Source organism: Silene latifolia, unplaced genomic scaffold (genome assembly GCF_048544455.1).
Source record: "Silene latifolia isolate original U9 population unplaced genomic scaffold, ASM4854445v1 scaffold_75, whole genome shotgun sequence".
Lineage (NCBI taxonomy): Eukaryota > Viridiplantae > Streptophyta > Magnoliopsida > Caryophyllales > Caryophyllaceae > Silene > Silene latifolia.
Window position 1 is genome coordinate 3,645,707 of NW_027413661.1, and position 6,791 is coordinate 3,652,497.

The window sequence follows — 6,791 nt, forward strand, 5'->3', positions numbered from 1 at the left end:
ACAAACACAATATATACAAGACAATTTATACAAAAGGAAATAAACATGTTTTTGGGTTTTCAATTTTCAAATTTTTATGATTTTCGATATTTTTCAATTTTTTGGATTTTTTGAATAAGAGTTAAATGTTAGAATTCCCATCCCCACACTAATATGGGCATTGTCCTCAATGGCCAAAATGATGGAAATTATGCAAAGATGATGCATGATTTCTATACTAAATGCAATCTATACTAAGCTACACTACATGATGCATGGTTTTTGTTATGACGGAGAGGATAATTTAGATTACCTCCCGTTGTGTATGCATTAACTTCCCCAAACCGAGTGAGACACTATGCAATGCATGAAACTAATTTGTCATTTTGGATTTTGAAAGCGGGAACAATAAAATGAGAACACCTCAATGGTACCGAGGTGCGAGTCCTCTATGGTGCTAGGACTACTCCATCAATGATCAAGAAAAATAATTAAAACAAAGAGAGAAATAGACAAACTATGAGAGGGTAGGAGCCTCCAAGGCTTGCTAATCTTCCATCATATCATCATCACTTTCCTCATTAGAAGTGGTCTCATTGCCACCTTCCTCTTCATTTGCTTCTTCACTTTCTTCTTCATCTTGCTCACCATCCTCTCCTCCTTCTTCACTTGCTTCTTCACCAATGTTATCATCAACTTCTTCATTACCAACAACCTCATTGTCACCCGAAACGACCCTTGATGCACCCGGAAATAGGACTTCTCTATCCGCCCAACTAGGCAAAGGACATGATGGATCAAGTATTCCTTGCCTAGCTAAGTGTAGGAGGGGTGGATATTGAGCCAAGTAAGCGTTTTTCCGATCCTCAAAGGCTTGCTTGTGCATTGCTTGCATGAGAAGAGTCACATAATCATTTCTTGCTTCAACCCCCTCGGGCTTGAACTCTTCGTACTCAAAAGGGTAAGGTGGTATGACAATGGAAGAGGAGGGCATTTCAAGTTCACCCTTTTGTTGTTGGATAATATACTCGGCCTCTTTAGAAAGGGGAAGTAGATAATTGGTCCGGTGGACACTTAGACGACAAATCTTTGAAGGCAAAGTAAACGATTTAGCTTCACTAGTGGGCCATCCATACTTGGTGTCAAGAGGGTTATGGGCAACCCACTTGTACTTGTTTATCATAGTATGCATATCGACAAGATGACCACCCTCCTTTGCTTCATACTTGCTATCCTTGTTGAAGTTAGGATCAAAGTATTTGGCTAGGATAGTGACTAAGCCGCCATTGACAATAACGGTAGTGCCTTTCTTCCCACAATCAATGTTAAGCCATCTATCTACCAAAAGCCTTAAAGAGTTGAAAGGCTTGGTGTGTACTCTCCCAATATTCAAAGCCGATTCAAGAAGAATAAAATCAAGTTTGGTGAAATGGTTGGTATCTTTCCTTGCAATAATGGTGTTTCCTATGACCTTGTGCCATACTCTTATGCCCGGATGGTGGACTAAAAGAGCACGACTCGCATAAAAGTCCTCAAATTTCCTTCCGGAAATTGCCTCCCAAAGAGGGTCGGGGTCATACTTTCCATAATTCTTGAAATAACTTGGTTCATCACTAAGACCAAAAATTTCACCCAATTCCCTAAAGGAAATGCATCTACTAACATTAGCTAGACGAAACTCGAGGTTCTCCCTAGTCTCAACTTTGGTGACTTTCAAAGAACTCAAAAACTCCAAGGTAAGGGAGGGGTATGTCAATTCCTTTGTTTCAAACAATTTCTTCAACCCCATTGCTTTGAAAAAGGCTCTAGTTTGCTCAAGGACACCTAATTTATCTAAGGTATCTTCACAAATAAATTTGGTGGATTGAAGTGATTTCCTAGCAAACTTGGCAAAAGTATCTCTATGGGTTTTGGAAATAAAAGTTACCTCCGGATAATGCAAGAGTTGATCGATTTCCGGAGTAGTAGATGTTGTTGCTCCCATAGAAGGTTGTTGTTGTTGTTGCACTTCCAAGTTTGGGGTTGCTACCCCCATAGCCAATGATTTATTTGCTTGAAGAGCCTTTTGCCTTTGTGAAAGTGTCTTTGGTACCTTTGTTGCCTTTGTTGCTCCCTTAGTCCTTGCCATTGATGAATTAACCAAGAAAAGAATGAAAAATCTTCAATTTGTAGTGTACCCAAATCGATTTAAAGGTGAAAGGCTTTGCCTTTATGAATTCAAAAATCGACTCAAAGGTTGAAGATTTGTGCTTGGTTTTGATTGTTATTGGAAAAGGAGTGATTGATTTGTTGTTAGAAGGATGGCTTGATTTGATTTTGGTGAATGTAGTTGAGGGATTTTGTTTTTGTGATGGAGAGGATGAGGGTTTTGATGTTTTTTAGTAGTGTTATGAATGAATGAATGAATGAATGAATGAAGGTGGGAGGGGTTTTATAAAGACCGAAATTTTTGAACTGCAGGGGCAATCCGTGCGGTTTCTGCTCAAGACGGGCGGATTCTGCACTTTCTAGGTTGGGAAAAACTCGCCTAAAGACTGGCGTATTCAAGAGAAGACGCTCGGATTCGCTGATACGGGACGGGCGGATTCTCCAGAAGACGGACGGATTCCTTCACAGGGATTTTTCCTTGTTTTTCTCAGCTGAGAAGACGGGCGTCTTCCCTTCAAGACGGGCGTATTTTCAGAGACGGGCGGATTGCTGTTCAGGACGCCCGGATTCTCTTACAGTCAAAATTTTTTCAAAATTCAGCTCAGAAGGACATGCGTCTTCTACCCAGTACGCTCGGATTGTCTGAAGACGGGCGGATTCTCCTGAATCCACTCGGATTCTACCCCTTTGTACCCGGATTCAGTTCCATCCGTGTACAATGCATTTCCCTTACCATTCTTCCATTCTTCTTCATATATTGTGTTCTTCATTGTGGGGGCATTACTAGGCAAGGATAGCCTAGGCAAATGTCATCCCCACACTAAGGTAAAGCACTACACATCAATTGAAATCGTTAGTCCCTCCCTTACTTCTCTCAAACATGACAATTATCTTAATCAAAGTAAATAAAATAAATCCAAAGATGACAAAAATGCAATACAAGAATTGAAATGCGAGTTAGGGAGTTAGAAATATTTACAAATGGTGGTTTAGGGAGGACTCCACCAAACTCTCATTCTTGAGGAGATGTTAAGGGGGCATGTTTAAGGTGTTGTTGATGTTGCTCAACACCTTAAAGAAATAATCAAAAGCTTGTTCATTATCGTTATAAAGCTCTTCAATAGACCTTTGCCCTTGTTTTCGTTCTTGATCAATGGCATTACCAATGTAGGGATTAAAAATCCCTTCAAATTCGTCGTCCCAAAGACCACAAACTTCATTAAGTTGATCATTGAAAATCTCTTGATTTGATGGAGACAACTCTCCCAATTTCTTCTCTTGGCCAATGAGGTCATCCTCTTCTTCTTTGCTTGATTTTGATGAGCTTTGCAAGCTCTCCTTGTCACAATTCACTTGCTCTTTGAATGGAGCATCTTCAATTTTCTTCTTCCATTGGAGTTCCGACTTCTTCCTTTCATCCTTCCGGCTATAATGATCAATCATGAAACAAGGTTCATGCAAACGAGGAGCTCTCATAGTCTTGTCAAGATTAAAGGTTATGCTTTCATCTCCCACTTCTAGAGTGAGCTCACCATGTTTCACATCAATCACCGCACCCGCGGTGTGTAGGAAAGGTCTTCCTAGAATGATCGGAATGTTGGAATCTTCCTCCATATCAACAATGACAAAGTCCACCGGGATGAAAAACTTCCCAATTCGCACGGGAACATCTTCCCATATCCCTAATGGTGTCTTCGTCGATCTATCGGCCATTTAGAGCGTGATATTGGTGCATTTAAGCTCTCCCATCCCCAACCTTTTACTTACCGAGTACGGCATGACACTCACACTAGCCCCTAGATCACATAAGACTTTGTTGATCGTTGTGTCGCCAATGGTACACGGTATTGAGAAGCTTCCCGGATCCTTTAGTTTTGGAGGTGAACTCCCTTGAAGTATTGCACTACTCACCTTAGTGAAGGCGATAGTCTCAAGTTTCCGGATCGACTTCTTCTTTGTGAGGATATCTTTCATGTATTTCGCATAGGCCGGCACGTGATTGATTAATTCCGTGAAAGGAATCGAGACTTCCAAATTCTTCACAATTTCCATAAACTTTCCAAGTTGATCATCAAATTTGGGCTTGGCTTGACGACTTGGAAAAGGAAGTCTAATCACAACGGGCTCCTTCTCCTTGACCTTGTCTTCATTTTTCTTTGAACTTTCTTTCTTTGATTATTCTCCATCTTTGGAGTTTTGCACAATTTCTTCCTTATCACTAGCTTCCACAACTTCATCCTCAACTTGCTTCTTCGGTGCTTCATACCTTATACCACTTCTCAAGTGAATGGCACTAACCGTTTCATGTCTTGGGGGATTACTTTGAGGTGGTAATTGCCCCTTTTGTCTTTGTGAGCTTGAAGATGCTAGTTGAGTCAATTGGGTTTCCAACATCTTGGTGTGAGCTAGGATGTTGTTGATGGTTGTTTCCTTTGCTTGGCTATCTTTTTGCATTTGAGTGAAAAATTCTTGTTGATTCTTTTGCATTTGGAGGACCGCTTTTTGGACATCAAAACCTTGGTCATTTTGGTGAATGTATGGATTTTGATTTTGGTAACCTTGGTTTTGATTGTAAAAGGGTCTTTGATTTTGATTTCTCATGGGAGGAGGGGTGTATGTTGTTTGAGGGTTTTGAACATTTTGGCTTTTGTATGAGAGATTTGGATGGAATTTGGTGTTTTCATTGTAATAGTTGGAATAAGGGGTACCGCTCTTGTATGCTTGGAAAGCATTCACTTGTTCATTTGTTCCCCTATATTCACTTTGGTCATGTCCCAAAGTTCCACAATTCTCACATATCCCACTTGGGATTGATGAAGATGCCGTCATGGCATTAACATGATGCTTTGGTGATTTTGAGACTTCTTCAAGTCTAGCCATAGCTTTTTCAAACTTCAAATTGATTGTGTCAATGTGAGCACTAAGTTGAGCACCCAATTGAGTAACGGAGTCCACTTCATTCTTTCCTCCTCTAGTAGCCTTGCGAGGTCTACTATATTGTGAGTTATGGACCGCCATTTCCTCAATTTTGTTCCATGTTTCATTGTCATCAACTTCGGTGAACATTCCATTTGATCCCATATTGAGAATGTTCCTTGAATCTTCATATAAACCATTCCAAAATTGTTGTACCAAGAACCATTCACTAAGTCCATGGTGAGGACATGAGCGACAAATTCCCTTGAACCGCTCCCAAGCTTCATACAAAGATTCTTCATCCTTTTGCTTAAAACCCGTAATTTGAGCTCTTAGCATGTTAGTCTTTTCCGGTGGGTAGAATGTTTTGTAGAAAGCTAGAGCCAACTTCTTCCAAGAATCAATTCCGAGAGTGGCCTTATCAAGGCCCTTCAACCATTGTTTCGCGGTGCCAATTAGAGAAAAAGGAAATAAGACCCATCGAATTTGGTCTTGAGTTACACCGGTTTGAGAAATCGCATCACAATAGTCACAAAAGGTTTCCATATGAGAATGAGGGTCTTCACTAGGCATCCCCCCAAATTGGCTCCTTTCGACTAATTGGATAAAGGCGGATTTGGCAATAAAATTTCCGGTTAGATGTTGTGGTGTGGGAGTACCATTGGGTAGGTTCTCCTCGGTGGGTACGGAATGTGATGAAAACTTAGGCATTGTAGGTTGATTTTGGGTGGTATTGTGTAATGGGTTCTCCTCACCTTCTCTTGCAAAAGGGTTGATGAACTCAATAGTTGGTTGAATATCTACAACCTCACTAATACCTCTCAAATTCCTCCTAGCAAGTCTCCTATTGGTTGTCAAAGTTCTTTCAATTTCACGATCAAAAGGTAACAAGTCACCTTGTGACCTTCTAGACATGCAAAATATCAAACAACTTGAAAACAATTAGAACAAACCTTGATGAGTTTTACTTCCCCAAGGCAAAGAAAAGACACAACTAATAACAATATAAAGAAATCTAAATCAAGCTAACACCGTCCCCGGCAACGGCGCCATTTTTGATCGGTCCGTTTCGTGTTCACAAATAGAAAGATGTGGTCGTTGGGTCACGTCCGAATCAAAACACAATTTATAGCTTCACAAACAACTCTACAATTAGTAAAGAGGCAAGTAAAGGTCGGATCCCAAGGGACGGGAATTGAGATGAGATTTCAATTGAAACTAGTGGTGTCTTAGGGGTGTCACAAATTGGGTTGATGTAGAAGATCACTAACTAAAATAGCAATGAAATTAAACAAGCAAGATGAATTAAAAGGGTTGTAAACAATTGATAAAAAGCACTAGGGTGTCATGGGGTCATAGGGGAATCATGGGAATTGATCATACAAACATGTTCTCAAATTATAAGCAAGCAATTATTGTTGTGATGGATTGAGTTGGGTTATATCTTACAATCCTAGGAAAGTTTGGGTCCCGGAGCCGAATCGATTAGATTCTACAACACCTACAAGTCGACTTAATCTTCCCTACTCAACAACATGCATGGTCTAAAGAGACTCGAGTTTTTTTATGTCTTACAAGTCTCATTGAAAAGATAGGTGATGGGTAAAAAATGCAAGGATTCATAGGCTCGCATTTCATCAAACATAACATGTGCATGAGTTGAGATCAAAACAAGCAAGCAAATAAAACATGAAAGCATATTAATTTAAGCATGAATCATTCCCCATGTTGGTTTCCCCTAATCACCC

At 40.2% G+C, this 6,791-nt stretch overlaps 1 non-coding gene across 1 annotated transcript; it reads left to right on the plus strand.

Annotated features, from left to right (window-relative positions):
• Positions 1-5,275: 5,275 nt before the first annotated feature.
• On the plus strand, positions 5,276-5,382 carry LOC141640319 (small nucleolar RNA R71). The gene has a single exon (XR_012542951.1). It is a non-coding gene; the product is annotated as a small nucleolar RNA R71 (small nucleolar RNA).
• The last annotated feature ends 1,409 nt before the right edge of the window (positions 5,383-6,791 follow it).